Below are 21,631 nucleotides of genomic sequence, written 5' to 3' on the forward strand. Positions count from 1 at the left end.
GGAGTTGGGCCCTTTGCCTAGATATGGGAGCTGGTTGCTAAGAGACCCACAGACCTAATAACACTGCAAATTGCTCAGGCAGCAGACTTGTTGCAACATGTGAGGTCATTAGTGAGTTGGTGCCCAGACAACAGAGGCTTGCGCATTCCTGAGGGAGACAAACTGGTTCTGTAACCGGGAGAACAGGTTGAGGGACCACGATAGGGTTCCCCTTGTCCTCACCTTTCACCCCACCAGCCTCCACATTCAACGGATCATCCTCCGCCATTTCCGCTACCTCCAAAGTGATCCCACCACCAAACGCATCTTCCCCTCCCCTCCCCTTTCAGCATTCGGTAGGGACCGCTCCCTCCGAGACACCCTAGTCCACTCCTCTATCACCCCCAGCACCCGTTCCCCTTCGCCTGGCACCTGCCCGTGCAAGCGCAGGAGATGTAACACCTGCCCCTATACCTCCCCCCTTCCCACTGTCTGGGGCTCCAAACACCCCTTCCAGGTGAAACAGCGATTTACTTGTACTTCTTACAATCTAGTATACTGTATTCGCTGCTCACGATGTGGTCTCCTCTACATTGGGGAGACCAAACGCAGATTGGGTGACCGCTTTGCGGAACACTTCCGTTCAGTCCGTAAGGGGGACCCCGAGCTTCCGGTCGCCTGTCATTTTAATTCACCGCTCCATTCCCACTCGGACCTCACCGTCCTTGGCCTCTTGCATTGTCCCACGGAAGCTCAACGTAAACTCGAGGAACAGCACCTCATCTTCCGATTAGGCACTTTGCAGCCTTCCGGACTCGATATCGAGTTCAACAATTTCAGATCATAACCTCGGCCCCTATTACATTTTACTTATATTTTTTATCCACCCTTTGCGGTTTCTCCCTTCCCCCCCTTTCCTTTTTTCTCTCTCCCACATGGCAGCTGCCTCTCATTCTGCCAGAACATTTCACACCTAATCTGAGCCGTCTTTTGTCTCCACCATCACCATCTCGTCTGGTTTTGAATACCTCTTAATGTCTCTTCACTTCTTTTGTTCTGTCCCAGCCCTGCCTTTCGATCTATTTCATTTCCTTTCCAGTTTTGAAAAAGGGTTAGACCCGAAACATCGACAATTAATTTCTCTCCACGGATGTTGCCTGGCCTGCTGAGTTTTTCCAGCATTTTCTGTTGTTATTTCGGATTTCCAGCATCTGCAGTATTTTGCTATCGAACAGGTTGAGGGAGTCACCCTACGTGGGACGGCTCGTCCGAGGTGTTAACACAGAGTCAGCTTGGGAATGGGATGATCAATGAATCATAGAATCATAGAAATTTACAGCACAGAAGGAGGCCATTCGGCCCATCTTGTCTGTGCCGGCCGACAAAGAGCTATCCACCCTAATCCCACGTTCCAGCATTTGGTCCGTAGCCTTGTAGGTTACGGCACTTCAAGTACATATCCAAGTACTTTTTAATGTGATGAGGGTCTCTGCCTCTACCACCCTTTCAGGCAGTGAGTCCCAGACCCCCACCACCCTCTGGGTGAAAAAAATTCTCCTCAAATCCCCTCTAAACTTCCGACCAATTACTTTAAATCTGTGCCCCCTGGTTATTGACCTCCCTGCTAAGGGAAATAGGTCCTTCCTATCCACTCTATCTCGGCCCCTCATAATTTTATACACCTCAATTAAGTCTCCCCTCAGCCTCCTCTGTTCCAAAGAAAACAACCCCAGCCTATCCAATCTTTCCTCATAGATAAAATTCCCCAGCCCAGGCCACATCCTCGTAAATCTCCTCTGTACCCCCTCTAGTGCAATCACATCCTTCCTGTAATGTGGTGACCAGAACTGCACGCAGTGTTCTAGCTGTGGCCTAACTAGTGTTTTATACAGTTCAAGCATAACCTCCCTGCTCTTATATTCTGTGCCTCGGCTAATAAAGGCAAGTATCCCGTGTGCCTTCTTAACCACCTTATCTACCTGTCCTGCTACCTTCAGGGATCTGTGGACATGCACTCCAAGGTCCCTCTGATCTTCTGCACTTCTCAGTGTCCTACCATTTATAGTGTATTCCCTTGCCTTGTTAGCCCTCCCCAAATGCATTACCTCACACTTCTCCAGATTGAATTCCATTTGCCATTGTTCTGCCCACCTGACCAGTCCATTGATATCTTCCTGCAGTCTGCAGCTTTCTTCTTCATTATCAACCACACGGCCAACTTTTGCATCATCTGCAAACTTCTTAATCATACTTCCTACATTCAAGTCCAAATCATTGATTTATACCACAAAAAGCAAAGGACCTTGGAGTGCATGTCCACAGGTCCCTGAAGGTAGCAGGCCAGGCACATAAGGTGGTTAAGAAGGCTTACGGAATGCTTGCCTTTATTAGCCGTGGCATAGAATACAAGAGCAGGGAGGTTATGCTTCAACTGTATAAAACACTAGTTAGGCCTCAGCTAGAGAACAGCGTGCAGTTCTGGTCACCACATTACAGGAAGGATGTGATTGCACTAGAGAGGGTACAGAGCAGATTTACAAGGATGTTGCCGGGAGTGGAGAATCTTAGCTCTGAGGAAAGACTGGATAGGCTGGGTTTGTTTTCCTTAGAACAGAGGAGGCTGAGGGGGAGACCTTATTGAGATGTATAAATTTATGAGGGGCATAGATAAAGTGGATAGAAAGGACCTATTTCCCTTAGCAGAGGGGTCAAAAACTAGGAGGCACAGATTTAAAGTAATTGGGGGAAGGTTTAGAGGGGATTTGAGGGGAAATATCTTCACCCAGAGGGTTGTGGGGGTCTGGAACTCATTGCCTGAAAGGGTGGTAGAGGCAGGAACTCTAACCACGTTTAAAAAGTACTTGGATGTGCACTTGGGATGCTGTAACCTGCAGGGCTACGGACCAAGAGCTGGGAAGTGGGAATAGGCCGGATCGCTCTTTGTTGGCCGGCGCGGACACGATGGGCCGGAATGGCCTCCTTCCGTGCTGTAACTTTCTATGATTCTATGAAACGGCCCTCAACAGAAGTCACGAATTACATCCTCCGCGGTGGTAACCGGTGGACTATCTCTCTTCATCCTTCTCGACCTGTCTGCGAGCTTCACCACGGTTGATCACAGCATCCTCCTCCAACGCCTCTCCTCCATTGTTCAGCCCAGTGGGACTTGTTGGTGTGATTACAGGATAGTCGCTGAGCCAGACCCCCGAAACAAGCTCGTGGAACAGGAAACATTGAGATGTCTGATTGATAGACTTTATTTCACAAATCAATGGTAAAAGGTAGCTGTTGACAGTGGCAGAAGGTGGGTGGTGGTGGTCCACAAGGATCAGTGCTGGGTCCACTGTTGTTCACAACTTATATTAACGATTTAGACTTTGGAATCAAAAACACAATTTCTAAATTTGTGGATGACACCAACTTTGAGGAATAGTCAATATTGATGAGGACTGCAACAAATTACAGGAGGACATTAATAAACTTGCAGAATGGGTATATAATTGGCAAATGAAGTTCAACACAGATAAATGTGAGGTATTACATTTTGGTATGAAGAATGCGGAGGTCACTTATCACTTGGAGGGTGCGAGCCTAGGTGGGGTAGAGGAACAAAGGGATCTCGGAGTACAAATGCACAAATTACTAAAAGATGCACCACAGGTTAGCAAGGCCATAAAAAAAGCAAACCAAACACTTGGGTTTATTTCTTGAGGGATAGAATTGAAAAGTAGGGAAGTTATGCTAAACCTGTATCGAACCTTGGTTAGACCACACAGTTCTGATGAAGGGTCCCAGACCTGAAACGTTAACTCTGTTTCTCTCTCCACGGATGCTGCACTGGCCTGCTGAGTATTTCCAGCATTTTCTGTTGTTATTTCAGATTTCCAGCATCCACAGTATTTTGTTATTGAATTTAAGGGGAGGCTGGACAAGCATATGAGGGAGAATGGAATAGAGGGTTATGCTGATAGATTTAGATGAGGAATGACGGGAGGAGGCTCGAGTGGAGCTTGGACTGGTTGGGCCGAATGGCCTGTTTCTGTGCCGTATGTCCTATGTAATCCAATGTAACATAGTAAAAACATCCCAATCAGTTCACAGGAGCACCATCAGACCAAATTTAACACTGACTCTTATAAGGAGATATTAGGACAGGTGACCAAAAGCTTGGTGAAAGAAGTTGGGAACCTGTGCAGGGAGACAGAGGAAAGGGAAGCAAGGATAGAAGCAAAAGACAGGAAGGAGAAAAGCAAAAGTGGAAGTCAGAGAAATCAAGGGTGTAAATCAAACAGGGCCACAGTAAATAATAATTCTAAAAGGACTAAGAGTTAAAAAAATCAAGCCTGAAGGCTTTGTGTCTTAATGCGAGGAGCATTCGTAATAAGGTGGATGAATTAGCTGCGCAAATAGATGTAAACGGATATGATATAATTGGGATTACGGAGACATGGCTCCAGGATGACCAAGTCTGGGAATTCAACATCCAGGGGTATTCAATAATCAGGAAGGCATTGCTGGTTAAAGAGATTAACACAATAGTAAGGAAGGATATTAGCTCTGATGATGTGGAATCTGTATGGGCAGAGCTGAGAAATACCAAGGGGCAGAAAACGTTAGTGGGAGTTGTATACAGACCCCCAAACAGTAATGCTGAGGTTGGGGATGGTATTAAACGGGAAATTAGAGATGCGTGCAATAAGGGCACAGCAGTTATCATGGGTGACTTTAATCTACATATAGTTTGGGCTAACCAAATCAGTAACAATACTGTGGAGGAGGAATTCCTAGAGTGTATACGGGGTGGTTTCCTGAACCAATGTGTCGAGGAACCAACTAGAGATCAGGCCACCTTAGATTGGGTATTATGTAATGAGAAAGGATTAATTAGCAATCTTGTTGTGCGAGGCCCCTTGAGGAGGAGCGATCATAATATGATAGAATTCTTCATTAAAATGGAGAGTGAAGTAATTGACTCAGAGACTACGGTCCTGAATTTAAATAAAGGAAACTTGATGCGCTATCAATCACTCAAAAGACTGAGGTTAAGCGAGTAACTAACAGGCTTTTATTAACAAGAGAATGAAGGTGTGCCTCGAGTGGTCGACCAGTCCAGAATACAGAGGGACTGTGGAGCAGTCACCTTTATACCTGGACTCGTGGGAGGAGTCAGGCGAGGCATGTACAGACATGTACACAGTGGAATACAAACAGTGGTTTACCACATTCACCCCTTGTTTAAAAATGAGGCCGGCGGGGTGAAGTGTATTAAAAGTTTGTGTATTGGAGTCTCTCCAGAGGTTTTGTCTGCCGCTGTGATCGACGTGGCGACGGCAGGGGTAGTGAAGCTTCCGGCGTCGAGTCCCGCGTAGGCTGGGGCACTGGTGTGTAGTCCTCGTGGGTGTCGAGCGGGTCGCGGGGCCCAGGCGTGCCGTCTGCTGGGGTTGGATATTGGATCATGGGGGGGGGGTGGTAGTGGGTAGTGGGTTACTGGGGCCTCCGAGGGTGCGAGGTCTCGTATGGAGACTGTGTCCTCCCGCCCGTCCGGGTACGCAATGTAAGCATACTGGGGGTTGGCGTGGAGGAGGTTGACCCTCTCGACCAGGGGGTCCGTTTTATGGGTCCTCACGTGTCTTCTCAGTGGGACCGGCCCTGGGGACGTCAGCCATGGCGGTAGCGGTGTCCCCAATGTGGACTTCCTTGGGAAGACAAACATTTTCTCATGAGGGGTGGCGTTAGTGGCAGTGCAGAGCAGTGACCGAATAGAGTGGAGCGCATCGGGGAGCAGATCCTGCCAGCGGGAGGTTGGAAGGCCCCTAGACTTTAAGGCTAGCAGGGCGGCCTTCCAAACTGTCGCATTCTCTCTTTCCACCTGTCCGTTCCCCCGGGGGTTGTAACTGGTGGTCCTGCTTGTGGCAATACCCCTAGCGAGAAGGTACTGGCGGAGTTCGTTGCTCATAAACGATGAGCCCCGGTCGCTATGGATATAGCTGGGGAAACCGAACAGGGTGAAGAGGTCGTTCAGACATTTAATGACCGTGGCACTGGTCATGTCCGGGCAGGGGATGGCGAACGGGAAATGGGAGTACTCGTCAATGATGTTGAGGAAGTACACATTGTGGTCGGAGGAGGGGAGAGGCCCTTTAAAATCGACGCACAGGCGTTCGAAGGGGCGAGTGGCTTTTATCAGGTGAGCCCTGTCTGGTCTATAAAAGTGCGGTTTGCACTCAGTGCAGACTTGGCAGTTCCTGGTCATGGTCCTGACCTCCTCAATGGAGTAAGGCAGGTTGCGGGCCTTGATGAAGTGGAAGAACCTGGTGACCCCCGGGTGGCAGAGGTCATTGTGGAGGGCCCGCAGTCTATCGATCTGCGCGCTGGCGCAGGTGCCATGCGATAGAGCATCCGGGGGTTCATTTAGCTTCCCGGGCCGGTACAAGATCTCGTAATTGTAGATGGAAAGTTCGGTTCTCCACCTCAAGATCTTGTCGTTTTTGATTTTGCCCCTCTGCTTGTTGTTAAACATAAAAGCAACTGAACGCTGGTCAGTGAGCAGGGTAAATCGTTTTCCGGCCAGGTAGTGCCTCCAATGACGCACAGCCTCCACAATAGCCTGGGCCTCCTTCTCAACAGTGGAGTGTCTGGTCTCCGGGCCCTGGAGGGTTCGTGAAAAGGCAGCCACGGGTCTCCCCGCCTGATTAAGGGTAGCGGCCAGGGCAAAGTCGGACGCGTCGCTTTCCACCTGGAAGGGGATGGATTCGTCCACTGCATGCATGGTGGCTTTGGCAATGTCTTCCTTGATACGGTGGAAGGCTAAGCGGGCCTCTGCCGTCAAGGGAAAAGAGGTGGACTTGATCAGCGGACGGGCCTTGTCCGCATAGTAGGGGACCCACTGGGCGTAATAGGAGAAAAACCCTAGGCACATCTTCAGGGCCTTGAGGCAGTGGGGCAGTGGGAGTTCCATAAGGGGACGCATCCGGTCGGGGTCGGGACCGATGACTCCGTGTTCCACAACACAGCCAAGGATGGCGAGGCGGGTTGTGCGGAATATGCACTTCTCCTTGTTATACATCAGGTTCAGGAGTTGGGCGGTGCAGAGGAATTTTTTGAGGTTTGCGTCATGGTCCTGCAAGTCATGGCCGCAGATGGTCACATTGTCCAGATATGGGAAAGTGGCCTGCAACGCATTTTGATCGACCATCCGGTCCATCTCCCTTTGGAAGACAGAGACCCCGTTGGTGATGCCAAAGGGAACCCTAAGGAAGTGATAGAGGCGGCCGTTTGCCTCAAAGGCAGTATACTGGTGGTCCTCAGGGTGGATAGGGAGCTGGTGGTACGCTGATTTCAGGTCAATGGTCGAGAAGACGCAGTACTGCACGATCTGGTTGACCATATCAGCTATGCGGGGGAGTGGGTAAGCGTCCAGCAGGGTGTAGCGATTTATTGTCTGGCTGTAGTCGATGACCAGGCGCTGCTTCTCGCCGGTCTTAACAACCACAACCTGGGCTCGCCAGGGGCTGGTGCTGCCCTCAATAATCCCCTCCTTCAGGAGCCGCTCCACTTCGGTTTTAATGAAAACCCTGTCCCCGGCACTGTATCGCCTGCTCTTTGTGGCGATGGGCTTACAGTCGGGGGTGAGGTTAGCAAACAGTTGGGGGTGGGGGGTGACTCTGAGTGTGGAGAGGTTGCACCTGGTGCGCGGCGGGCAATTTGGAAGCTGCTGGCTGCGGACTGTGAGTGGGGGGAGGGGTCCACCGTACGCCATCGTAACACTTTTAAGGTGGCACTGAAAATCTAACCCCAGTAGAACGGCAGCGCAGAGGTGGGGCAGGACCAGAAGTTTAAAATTATCGTACACAGTCCCGTCTACTAAGAGTGTCACCACGCAGTAGCCGCCAATGTCCGCCGACTGGGACTCGGAGGCCATAGAAATCCGCTGGTGCGCAGGCAGGACTGGGAGAGAGCAACGCCGCACCGTGTCGGGGTGGATGAAGCTCTCCGTGCTCCCAGAGTCAAAAAGGCAGGTTGTTTCGTGACCATTTACCTTAATGTCCATTGTGGACCGGGCCAGTTGGTGCGGTCTCGCTTGGTCCAGCGTAACGGAGGCCAGCGTAGGGGTCGGTGTGTCGCTGCGGGTATCAGATGAGGTGGTGTTGGGGGCCTGCTGCGTCCCGGCTGGTGTCCAAGATGGCGGCGTCCATGATCCCCATGTGGCTGGAGGCATCCAAAATGGCTGCTGTTCCGGTGGTTTGCACATGGCTGGGGAGGCCCAAGATGGCGGCCCGCACGGCCCACACGCGGCGCTGCTGGGGTTCGGGGTGGCTTTGGCCCTGCAGACACTGGCGTAGTGTCCCTTCTTCCCGCAGCCCGAGCAGATCGCATTTTTCGCCGGGCAGCGCGCTCTGGGGTGTTTAGCCTGGCCACAGAAGTAGCATTTCTGGCCTTGGGACACTGCTGCGGTAGTTGGGCCGTGGCTGGGGTGGCACGGCGCTATGAGACGGTCCTACCGTGTCCCAGGCTGTCGTTCCCCGCGGCGTCCACGGTGCAGAGGAGTAGGCATCCATGCCCCGGTAGGCTGCGTCCAATGATAGTACGAGTTCAGAGGCCTTGTTGAGGTCGAGGTCACTCTGCTCCAACAGTCGCTGTCGGGTGTAATTGGACCTGTGGCCCGCCACAAAAGCATCCTGGATAAGTTCCTCTGTGTACACGGCGGCCTTTACATCCTTACAACCACAGGCCCGGCCAAGCACAGACAGTGCCTGAAGGTATTCTTCGGTCGATTCCCCAGGTTGTTGTTTACGACTCCCCAGGAGGTGCCTGGCGTACACCTCGTTCACTGGGCGCGTGTACTGGTCCTTGAGGAGCTTGAGAGCAGCCGTGTATGAGGTCGCGTCCTGGATGACCGAGTACGCTCGGTGGTTCACTTTGGAGATCAGGACATCCAGTTTGTCCTCATCCGATTTGACCGTTGCAGCGGAGGCGATCAGGAATTTTTCAAAGCACTTAAGCCGGTGAGCAAACTTGGTGGATGCGTCCGCCTCCCGATGGTCTAAGTCCAGGCATGCTGGTGTGAGGATCTTCTCCATTATAAAAAAATCTTGTTAATAAAATTGATGCGCTATCAATTACTCAAAAGACTGAGGTTAAGCGAGTAACTAACAGGCTTTTATTAACAAGAAAATGAAGGTGTGCCTCGAGTGGTCGACCAGTCCAGAATACAGAGGGACTGTGGAGCAGTCACCTTTATACCTGGACTCGTGGGAGGAGTCAGCCGAGGCATGTACAGACATGTACACAGTGGAATACAAACACACCCACAGGCAGGTATAACAGTGGTTTACCACACTGTCGATCTCCACCTTAAATGTATTTAATGACCCAGCCTCCACAGCTCTCTGGGGCAGAGAATCCCACAGATTTACGACCCTCTGAGAGAAGAAATTCCTCCTCATCTCAGTTCTAAAAGGGTGACCCTTTATTCTGAAACTGTGCCCCCGAGTTCTAGATTTCCCCACGAGGGGAAACATCCTCTCTGCATCCACCCTGTCGAGCCCCCTCAGTATCTTATATGTTTCAATAAAATCACCTCTCATTCTTCTAAATTCCAATGAGTATAGGCCCAACCTGCGCAACCTTTCCTCATAAGTCAACCCCCTCATCTCTGGAATTAACCCAGTGAATCGTCTCTGAACTGCCTCCAATGCAAGTATATCCTTCCTTAAATACGGAGACCAAAACTGTACGCAGTACTCCAGGTGTGGTCTCACCAATACCCTGTACAGTTGTAGCCGGACTTCCCTGCTTTTATACTCCAACCCTCTTTGGTAGGAAAAATAGAATAGCAGAGTATTTTTTAAATGGTGAGAGATTGGGAAATGTTGGTGTTCAGAGGGACCTGGGTGTCCTTGTACACCAGGCACTGAAAGTTAACATGCAGGTGCAGCAAGCAATTAGGAAAGCAAGTGGTACGTTAGTCTTTATTACAAGAGGATTGGAGTATAAGAGTAAAGTCTTACTGCAATTATACAGGGCCTTGGTGAGACCACACCTGGAGTATTGTGGACAGTTTTGGTCTCCTTACCTAAGGAAGGATATACTTGCCTTAGAGGGAGTGCAACGAAGGTTCACCAGACTGATTCCTGGGATGGGGGGATTGTCCTGTGAGGAGAGATTGAGGAGACTGGGCCTATATTCCCAGGAATTTTGAAGAATGAGAGGTGATGTCATTGAAACATCTACAATTCTTACAGGGCTTGACAGGGTAGATGCTGGGAGACTGTTTCCCCTGGCTGGGGAGTCTCGAACCAGGGGTCACAGTCTCAGAATAAGGGGTCGGCCATTTAGGACTGAGATGAGGAGAAATTTCTTCACTCAGAGGGTGGTGAATCTTTGGAATTCTCTGCCCCAGAGGGCTGTGGAGGCTCAGTCATTGAGTATAATCAAGGCTGAGATCGATAGATTTTTGGACTCATGGGGAATCAAGGGATTATGGGGATCGGGCGGGAAGGTGGGGATGAGGTAGAAGATCAGCCATGATCTTATTGAATGGCGGAGCAGGCTCGAAGGGCCGAATGGCCTGCTCCTGCTCCTATTTCTTATGTTCTTAAGAAAGCTGTTTGCTATAGCCTGCTGCCCCACGACAAATACACAGAGGATTTCAGTTACGTGGAGAGACTGGAGCAGCTGGGATTGTTCTCCTTGGAGCAGAGAAGGTGCAGCGGAGATTTAATGGAGGTGTTCAAAACATGAAGGGTTTTGATAGAGTAAATAGGAGCATGGGAACAGGAGGAGGCCATTCAGCCCCTCCAGCCTGTTCCGCCATTCAATGAGATCATGGCCGATCTGTGTCTAAACACCACCCACCTGCCTTGGCTCCATATCCTTTTGCTCCCTTGTCTAGCAAAAATCTATCGCTCTGGGATTTAAAATGATTAATTGAGCTGGCATCGACTGCTTTCTGTGGGAGAGGGTTCCACACTTCTACCACCCTTTGTGTGAAGAAGTGTTTCCCAACTTCTCTCCTGAATGGCCTGGCTCTGATTTTAAGGTAATGTCCCCTTGTCCTCGACTGCCCCACCGGCAGAAGAAGTTTCTCTCTATCTACTCTACCAATTCCTTTCAAAATCCTAAAATCCTCAATCACTCCTTAACCTTTTAGATTCCAGGGAACACAAGCCTAGTTTATGTAATCTCTCCTCATAATCTAACCCTTGGAGCCCGGGTAACATCCTGGTGAATCTGTGCTGCACTCCTTCCAAGGTCAGTATATCCTTTCTGAGGTGCGGTGCCCAGAACTGTACGCAGTGCTCCAGGGAGTTCCTGGGAGTTAATGTGTGTAGGTCCCTGAAGGTGGCAGGACATATTGAGAGAGTGGTTAACAAAGCATATGGGATCTTGGGCTTCATAAATAGAGGTATTGAGTACAAAAGTAGAGAAGTTATGCTGAACCTTTATAAAGCGCTGGTTAGGCCGCAACTGGAGTATTGCGTCCAGTTCTGGTCACCACACTTTAGGAAGGATGTGAAGGCCCTTGAGAGAGTGCAGAGGAGATTTACCAGAATGGTTCCAGGAATGGGGGATCTTAGCTACAAGGACAGGTTGGAGAAGCTGGATTTGTTTTCATTAGAGCAAAGGAATTTGAGGGGTGATTTGATAGAGGTGTACAAGATTATGGCGGGTTTGGATAGGCTAGACGGGGAAAGGCTGTTCCCACTAGTTGATGGTACAAGGACTAGGAGACACAGATTTAAGGTTTTGGGCAAGAGATACAGGTTGGACGTGAGGAAAAACTTTTTTGCGCAGCGAGTGGTGAGGACCTGGAACTCGCTGCCGACGGAAGTGGTGGAAGCGGAGACACTCAATGTTTTCAAGGGGAGACTGGATAGGCACTTGAGGGAAATAAACTTGCAGGGCTACGGGGATAGAGCGGGGGAATGGGACTGACTGGATTGCTCTACAGAGAGCCGGCTCGGACTTGATGGGCCGAATGGCCTCCTGTTGTGCCGTTATGACTCTCTGGGGTCTAACCAGGGCTTTGTATAGCTGTAGCTTATAAGGAGAAACTGTTTCCAGTGGCAGGAGGGTCGGTAACCAGAGGACACAGATATAAGGTCATTGACAAAAGAACCAGAGGCGAGGTGAGGAGAATTTTATTGACGCAGCGAGTTGTTGTGATCTGGAATGCGCTGCCTGAAAGGGCGGTGGAAGCAGAGTCAATAATAACGTTCACTGGGGAATTGGATAAATACTTGAAGGGGAAACATTTTCAGGGCTATGGGGACAGAGCAGAGGAGTGGGACTAAATGGAGAGCTCTTTCAAAGAGCCGGCACAGGCACAATGGGCTGAATGGCCTCCTTCTGTGCTGTATGATTCTAGGAGCCACTCCTAGAGTGGAGTGGTGCCCGCAGGGATCGCTTGGCAGGAAATTGGGAGGAGGTGGTTCACACGCAGACAGCACCTGATTTCAAGAGTCTGTCCTTTTAAAATTGGTCCTCCACAGGCAAGGAAGTACTCGGACCCTTTAATGAAAATCACACTGGAAAGAAGTGTCCCTGTCCCTTTAAGAGCCCTCCGCCCACCACTCCCACCTTTTTCGTAAAGTCTTTGAAATTAATAATAAAAGTTCATGCAGAAAAAATGTGAGTATGTGTCTGACTGTATTTTAGTGAGTATCTGTGTCTGTGTGTCTGTCTGACTGTATGTGTGTGTGTCTGTGTAGAACAGCATCATAGAATGATACAGCACAGAAGGAGGCCATTCGGCCCATCGTGTCTGTGCCGGCTCTTTGAAAGAGCGATCCAATTAATCCCACTCCCCCTGCTCTTTCCCCAAAGCCCTGTAAATGTTTTCCCTTCAAGTATTTATCTCAATCTCTTTTGAATTATAATATCGAATCTGCTTCCACCGCCCTTTCAGGCAGTGCATTCCAGATCACAACAACTTGGTGTAAAAATCTGTTTCCTCATGTCACCTCTGGTTCTTTTGCCAGTCGCCTTAAATCTGGTTTCTGTCCCTTCAGCCATTGGAAACGGTTTCTCCTTATTTACTCTCTCAAAATCCATCCTGATTTTGAACAACTCTATCAAATCTCCTCTTAATCTTCTTTGCTTAAGGAGAACAACCCCAGCTTCTCCCGTCTCTCCACGCAACTCAAGTCCCTCATCCCTGGTCCCATTCTAGTAAATTTCTTCGGCACCCTCTCTAAGGCCTTGACATCCTTCCTAAAGTGTGGTGCCCAGCGGAAGCCTAGCCAGTGTTTAATAAAGGCTTAGCATAACTTGCTTGCTTTTGTACTCTATTCCTCTATTAATAAAGTCAAGGATCCTGTATGCTTTTTTAACAGCCTTCTCAACTTGTCCTGCCACCTTCTAAGATTTGTGTACATACACCCCGAGGCCTCTCTGTTCCTGCACCCTCTTTAAAACTGGACCATTTAGTTTATATTGCCTCTCCTCATTCTTCCTACCAAAATGAATCACTTCACACTTCTCTACATTAAATTTAATCTGCCACGTTTCTGCCCATTTCACCAGTCTGGCTACATCCTCCTGAAGTCTGTTACTAGCCTCATTGTTTGCTATATTTCCGAGTTTCATGTCATCTGTAAATTTTGAAATTTTGCCCTGGATCCCCAAGTCCAGGTCATTAATATATATCAAAAAAAGCAGTGGTCCGAATCAATGTTCACGTTAAGTTGCGCGGCCACGCAGCGGTCTGGAGGTCCCGCGCAGCCGGCTCACCGCCCTATAAATGGAATAAACGCGCATGCGCGGAAATTTGAATGGGCCGTGCAGCCCGTTAAAGGGGCCACGCACCTCAAAAAAATAGAGGGAACATTGAACCTAATACCGACCCCTGGGGAACATCACTGTTTACCTCCCTCCAGTCTGAAAAGAAACCGTTCACCACTACTCTCTGCTTTCTGTCCCTTGGCAGAAAATTGGGCGGGGGCGAGAGCAAACAGCACCTGATTTCTCACCAAGCACTCAGGGGAGCAGGGGATTAGCCCCACTTTAAATGTCAGTCTCTTACATATACATTATAAAAAGGGAGATGCTGTCCCTTTAAAATCGGTCATCCACGGCGACACGGTCTCTTTAATGAAAATCTCATAGAAAAAGAGAGCGCCTGTCCCTTTAAGAGAACCCCCACCACTCCCATATTTCTCTTAAAGTGCTTGAAATTAATAATTAAAAACGCAGAAAATTAATATTTAAAAAATTAATTCAGGGAGAAAAAATATTTTAACTCCCATTTGCTCCACAGGGTTTCTTGTTTCTGTTTTATCAATTTAAAAACAAACTTTTTTTTTATGATCAGCCATGATCGCATTGAATGGCGGAGCAGGCTCGAGGGGCCGAATGGCCTACTCCTGCTCCTATCTTCTATGTTTCTATGTTTAAAACAAGTATCTTCTGTAAAATAAAATTAGTTTGAGCTGTAAAATGTGAAAGGAACGTTAAAAATAAACTTTCCCAGGATCACAGATTCTGACCAGGCCGCTTTACAAAATGGCGGCGGGCCGATCCCAGGTCCCGCCTCCTCCTTCGCCGCGATTGGTTGGAGGACCAAAGCCCCTCGGTCAGTCCTCCAGGCTCCGCCTCCCCTCGCTCTTTGGTGGAGAGCTCACTGTCAGTCAGTGCACGCCGGCGACGTCGTGACATTGCAGCGTGGGCGGTTGGAGCAGTCGGGAAATTAAATTAATTTAAATTAAACCTCCCGTCAGCCTCCTCTGTCCCAATCAGCCGGCGCAAGTCCCGCCCCTCGGGCTCCCCGATTGGTTGGTGGACCTGCCGCCGGCTCGCTCCTCCAGCCCCGCCCCGCTCGCTCCCTATTGGTCAGAAGCTCCCGTCAATCAGGCCCTGGGCCCGGGTCCTATCTTATATGTACTTTCAGTGATGACTTTATTAAACTGGTTTTACAGGAAATTGGAAGAGGAGGGGAGAGATTTGAAGACACTCGGTCCCTTTGTGACTCTAAGGTTGCAGCTAGCCCCGCGCATGCACCTCATGGCCCCGCCCTCTCCTGCTCCACAGGCGCCCGGCCCGCACCGCGCATGCTCAGCACACACCCTGGGCCCCTGTCAATCATCCTCACCCTCTGAACAGTCCCCGCCCCCTCCCCCTACTCCGCATGCGCCGCCAGGCCCCGCTCCCGAAGTTGAGCTTCTACCGCGCCTGCGCAGGGCCTCGCATTCTGGGGAAGGCTCGGGCAACCGCGAGAGTCCGGATCACTGGCGGAAAGTGAGTTTTATCAGGTTTTTTTTATATATAGCGGAGAGAAGCGCGGGCGGGGAGATAAATAAAAAGAAAATACAAACCGCACCGTCCCAGCGCCCTCCCGGCACCGAGCGGAGCGGATTGAGCGGCCGCAGCCCCTTGTCTTCTGCAGGGAGCCGGACTGGGGCACGTCATCAACTCCACGTCGGTGACTGACGGGAGCTCCGACCAATAGGGAGAGAGCGGGCGGAGCTGGGAGGACTGCACTGGGCGGCCTGGTCCTCCAACCAATCGGGGCGTGGCAAGGGGCGGGGCCTCCTCTCCAGCTCAGGTGCGCTGGGGCCGATTGTGACGCGCTGTCCCCAGGTGAGAGCAGCTCAGTCAGCACAGAGCTGGGGCTGGAATCTGGGAGAGGGGCCGCAGGCAGCGGGCCTGGCAAAGGGGCACAAGCTTCACAATACAAGCTTCTTTCAAATGCAAAATTGTTTCCTACCGACATCCTTGGTCACTGTGCAAAAAAAACTGTTTAACAATTCATCATAACTCCCCTGCTTTAGGAGAGGCGTAGAGTGCAAAAGCAAGGAAGTTATGATGAAACTGTGTAAAAGACTGGAGTCAGCTGTGGCTCAGTGGATAGCAGAGTCAGAAGGTTCTGGGTTCAAATCCCGCTCCAGGGACTTGAGCACATAAAGCGAGGCTGACACTCCAGTGCGGTGCTGAGGGAGCGCCGCACTGTCGGAGGGGCAGTGCTGAGGGAGCGCTGCACTGTCGGAGGGGCAGTACTGAGGGAGCACCGCACTGTCGGAGGGGCAGTACTGAGGGAGCGCCGCACTGTCGGAGGGGCAGTGCTGAGGGAGCGCCGCACTGTCGTTGGGGCAGTACTGAGGGAGCACCGCACTGTCGGAGGGGCAGTACTGAGGGAGCACCGCACTGTCGGAGGGGCAGTGCTGAGGGAGCTCCGCACTGTCGGAGGGGCAGTATTGAGGGAGCGTTACACTGTCAGCGGGACAGTGCTGAGGGAGCGGCGCACTGTCAGAGGGGCAGTACTGAGGGAGCGCTGCACTGTCGGAGGGGCAGTGCTGAGGGAGCGCCGCACTGTCAGAGGGGCAGTACTGAGGGAGCGCCGCACTGTCGGAGGGGCAGTACTGAGGGAGCGCCGCACTGTCCGAGGGGCAGTACTGAGGGAGCGCGGGACTGTCGGAGGGGCAGTACTGAGGGAGGGTCTCACTGTTGGAGGGGCAGTGCTGATGGAGCGCCGCACTGTCGGAGGGGCAGTGCTGAGGGAGCGCCGCACTGTCGGAGGGGCAGTACTGAGGGAGGGCCTCACTGTCGGAGGGGCAGTGCTGAGGGAGCGCCGCACTGTCGGCGGGGCAGTACTGAGGGAGCGTTGCACTGTCGGAGGGGCAGTACTGAGGGAGCGTTGCACTGTCGGAGGGGCAGTACTGAGGGAGCGCCGCATTGTCGGAGGGGCAGTAATGAAGGAGCGCTGCAGTGTTGGAGGTGCTGTCTTACGGATGAGATATTAAACCGAGGCCCCCGTCTGCCCCTCAGGTGGACGTAAAAGATCCCGTGGCACTATTTCGAAGAAGTTATCCCCGGTGTTTTGAGCCCAATATTTATCCCTCAATCAACATGACGAAAAAGCAGATTATCTGGTCATTATCACATTGCTGTTTGTGGGAGCTTGCTGTGTACAAATTGGCTGCCGCGTTTCCCACATTACAACAGTGACTACACTTCAAAAGTACTTCATTGGCTGTAAAGTGCTTTGGGACGTCCAGTGGTCATGAAAAGCAGTTAAGGCGGCAAATGGTATGCTGGCCTTCATTACAAGAGGATTTGAGTACAGGAGTAAAGAAGTCTTACTCCAATTATATCTTCTTAGGCAGTCCCTCGGAACCGAGGATGACTTGCTTACACGTTAAAAATGAGTTCTCAGGTGACTGATGAATCCAATGCCGGACCGACAGCCTCTGTCACAGGTGGGGCAGACGGTGGTTGAAGGGGCGGGTGGGTGGGGTGCTTGGGTTGACGTGCGCTCCTTGCGCTCCTTGCGTTTGGCTTCCCCTTTCTCCCGGCGGAGAGACTCGAGGTGTTCGGCGCCTTCCCGGATGCTTCTCCTCCACTTTGTGCGGTCTTGGGCCAGGGATTCCCAGGTGTCGGTGGGGATGTTGCACCTTTTCAAGGAGGCTTTGAGGGTGTCCTTGAAGCTTTTCCTCTGCCCACCTGGGGCTCTCTTGCCATGCCGGAGCTCCGAGTAGAGCGCTTGTTGTGGGAGTCTCGTATCGGGCATGCGGACGATGTGACCCATCCATCGGAGCTGATCAAGCGTGGTCAAAACTTCGATGCTGGGGATGTTGGCCTGAGCGAGAACACTGGCGTTGGTGCGTCTATCCTGCCAATAAATTTGCAGGATCTTGCGGAGGCAGCGTTGGTGGTACCTCTCCAGTGCACCTCAAATCACTGGAGAGGTACCACCAACGCTGCCTCCAATTATATAGGGCCTTGGTGAGACCACACCTGGAGTACTGTGTACAATTTTGGTCTCCTTACCGAACAAAGGATAAACTTGCCATAGAGGGAGTGCAACAAAGGTTCATGAGATTGATTCCTGGGATGGCGGGACTGTCGTATGAGGAGAGATTGAGTAAACTAGACGTGTATTCTCTTGAATTCAGAAGAATGAGAGGGGATCTCATTGAAGCATACAAAATTATTACAGGGCTTGATAGGGTGGATGCTGGGAGAATGTTTCCCTTGGCTGGGGAGTCCAGAACCAGGGGCCACAGCCTCAGAATAAAGGGTAGGCCATTCAGGACTGAGATGGGAAGAAATTTCTTCACAGAGGGTGGTGAATCTTTGGAATTCTCCACCCCAGAGGGCTGTGGAGGCTCAGTCATTGGGTATATTCAAAACAGAAGTCGATAGATTTCTGACCAGTAAGGGCATCAAGGGATATGGCGATAGGGCCGGTGAATGGAGTTGAGGCAGAAGATCAGCCATGATCTCATTGAATGGCGGAGCAGGCTCAAGGGGCCGAATGGCCGACTCCTGCTTCTATTTCTTATGTTCTTATAAATGCAAGTCTTTCTTTCTTATTGTGTCCAATTCTGGGCACCGCACTTTAGGAAGGATGTGAAGGCCTTAAAGAGGCTGCAGAAAAGATTTACCAGAATGGTTCCAGGAATGAGGGACTTCAGTTATGTGGAGAGACTGGAGAAGCTGGGGTTGTTCTCCTTCGAGCAGAGAAGGTTAAGGGGAGATTGACCAGAATGGTACCAGGGATGAGGGACTTCATTTATGTGGAGAGACAGGAGGAGCTGGGGTTGTTCTCATTAGAGCAGAGAAGGTTGAGAGGAGATTTGATGGAGGTGTTCAAAATCGTGAGGGGGTCTGGACAGAGTAGATAGAGAGAAACTGTTCCCATTGGCGGAAGGCTCGAGAACCAGAGGACACAGATTTAAGGTGATTGGCAGAAGGTCCAAAGGCTCCTCACAGCTTACTGTCCCACCTAGCTTTGTATCATTAGCAAACTTGGATACATTACACTCGGTCCCTTCATCTGGGTCATTAATATAGATTGTAAATAGCTGAGGCCCCAACACTGATCCACGCGGCACCCCACTAGATACAGCCTGCCAACCTGAAAAAGATCTGTTTATCCCTGCTCTCTGTTTTCAGTCCATTAACCAATCCTCTATCCATGCTACTATATTACCCCCAACCCCATGAGCCCTAATCTTGTGTAATAACCTTTTATGTGGCACCTTATCAAAAGCGTTTTGGAAATCCAAATATACTACATCCACTGGTTCCCCTCTATCTACCCTGCTAGTTACATCCTCAAAAAACTCTAATAAATTTGTCAAACACGATTTCCTTTTCATAAAACCATGTTGACTCTGCCTAATCATGTTATGATTTTCTAAGTGACTTGATACCACTTCCTTAACAATGGATTCCAGCATTTTCCCGATGACTGATGTAGCTTTCAAAAGCTCTTACAATAATGTGTCCCTGACTACACAAACCACTCTGGGTCCAGGTATATTGTGTATCAGTAAAACAGTCCGTGACTACACAAACCACTCTGGGTACAGGTATATTGTGTATCAGTAAAACAGTCCGTGACTACACAAACCACTCTGGGTACAGGTATATTGTGTATCAGTAGAACAGTCCGTGACTACACAAACCACTCTGGGTCCAGGTATATTGTGTATCAGTAAAACAGTCCGTGACTACACAAACCACTCTGGGTCCAGGTATATTGTGTATCAGTAAAACAGTCCGTGACTACACAAACCTCTCTGGGTCCAGGTATATTGTGTATCAGTAAAACAGTCCGTGACTACACAAACCACTATGGGTACAGGTATATTGTGTATCAGTAAAACAGTCAGTGACTACACAAACCACTCTGGGTACAGGTATATTGTGTATCAGTAAAACATTCCGTGACTACACAAACCACTCTGGGTCCAGGTATATTGTGTATCAGTAAAACAGTCCATGACTACACAAACCACTCTGGGTCCAGGTATATTGTGTATCAGTAAAACAGTCCGTGACTACACAAACCACTCTGGGTCCAGGTATATTGTGTATCAGTAAAACAGTCCGTGACTACACAAACCACTCTGGGTCCAGGTATATTGTGTATCAGTAAAACAGTCCGTGACTACACAAACCACTCTGGGTACAGGTATATTGTGTATCAGTAAAACAGTCCTTGACTACACAAACCACTCTGGGTACAGGTATATTGTATATCAGTAAAACAGTCCGTGACTACACAAACCACTCTGGGTCCAGGTATATTGTGTATCAGTAAAACAGTCCGTGACTACACAAACCACTCTGGGTCCAGGTATATTGTGTATCAGTAAAACAGTCCGTGACTACACAAACCACTCTGGGTCCAGGTATATTGTGTATCAGTAAAACAGTCCGTGACTACACAAACCTCTCTGGGTCCAGGTATATTGTGTATCAGTAAAACAGTCCGTGACTACACAAACCACTCTGGGTACAGGTATATTGTGTATCAGTAAAACAGTCAGTGACTACACAAACCACTCTGGGTCCAGGTATATTGTGTATCAGTAAAACATTCCGTGACTACACAAACCACTCTGGGTCCAGGTATATTGTGTATCAGTAAAACAGTCCATGACTACACAAACCACTCTGGGTCCAGGTATATTGTGTATCAGTAAAACAGTCCGTGACTACACAAACCACTCTGGGTCCAGGTATATTGTGTATCAGTAAAACAGTCCGTGACTACACAAACCACTCTGGGTCCAGGTATATTGTGTATCAGTAAAACAGTCCGTGACTACACAAACCACTCTGGGTACAGGTATATTGTGTATCAGTAAAACAGTCCTTGACTACACAAACCACTCTGGGTACAGGTATATTGTATATCAGTAAAACAGTCCGTGACTACACAAACCACTCTGGGTCCAGGTATATTGTATATCAGTAAAACAGTCCGTGACTACACAAACCGCTCTGGGTACAGGTATATTGTGTATCAGTAAAACAGTCCGTGACTACACAAACCACTCTGGGTCCAGGTATATTGTGTATCAGTAAAAGAGTCCGTGACTACACAAACCACTCTGGGTACAGGTATATTGTGTATCAGTAAAACAGTCCGTGACTACACAAACCACTCTGGGTACAGGTATACTGTGTATCAGTAAAACAGTCCGTGACTACACAAACCACTCTGGGTACAGGTATATTGTGTATCAGTAAAACAGTCTGTGACTACACAAACCACTCTGGGTACAGGTATATTGTGTATCAGTAAAACAGTCCGTGACTACACAAACCACTCTGGGTACAGGTATATTGTGTATCAGTAAAACAGTCCGTGACAACACAAACCACTCTGGGTACAGGTATATTGTGTATCAGTAAAACAGTCCGTGACTACACAAACCACTCTGGGTCCAGGTATATTGTGTATCAGTAAAACAGTCCGTGACTACACAAACCACTCTGGGTACAGGTATATTGTGTATCAGTAAAACAGTCCATGACTACACAAACCACTCTGGGTCCAGGTATATTGTATATATCAATAAAACAGGTTTATTAAGCATTAAACATCCGGTACAAAGAAGTAGTACTTAACAAGAAGATAGTCACAGTCTGTCCGTTCAAACCCCGGCGTTCCTTCCGAGTGTCTGCGGCGCAAGTCTCCTGATGTATCTTGCTGTGTTCCGTTGACCCATACGCGCTTCCTTGGGATCTTGCTGTGTTCTGTTGACCGAAGCTCCTATCAATCTCTGGTTACACGGTGCGCGCTTTCGATGTTCAAAACCTGTATCTTTATACCCCTTTTCCCATCTCGTTTTGCCTACGTGGCAGTAATTAACCCTCTAACACCTGGTAAAAAGTCTTGCTCCATCGTTACCCATCT

The 21,631-nt window shown here is 49.7% G+C and overlaps 1 pseudogene; it reads left to right on the plus strand.

Annotated features, from left to right (window-relative positions):
• The window catches only part of LOC147084057 (uncharacterized), a 118,977-nt pseudogene that overhangs the window by 13,810 nt on the left and 83,536 nt on the right, over positions 1-21,631 (plus strand).

The sequence above is a fragment of the Somniosus microcephalus genome, unplaced genomic scaffold (genome assembly GCF_052327205.1).
Source record: "Somniosus microcephalus isolate GS21.2 unplaced genomic scaffold, FLI_Smic_1.0 scaffold4, whole genome shotgun sequence".
NCBI lineage: Eukaryota > Metazoa > Chordata > Chondrichthyes > Squaliformes > Somniosidae > Somniosus > Somniosus microcephalus.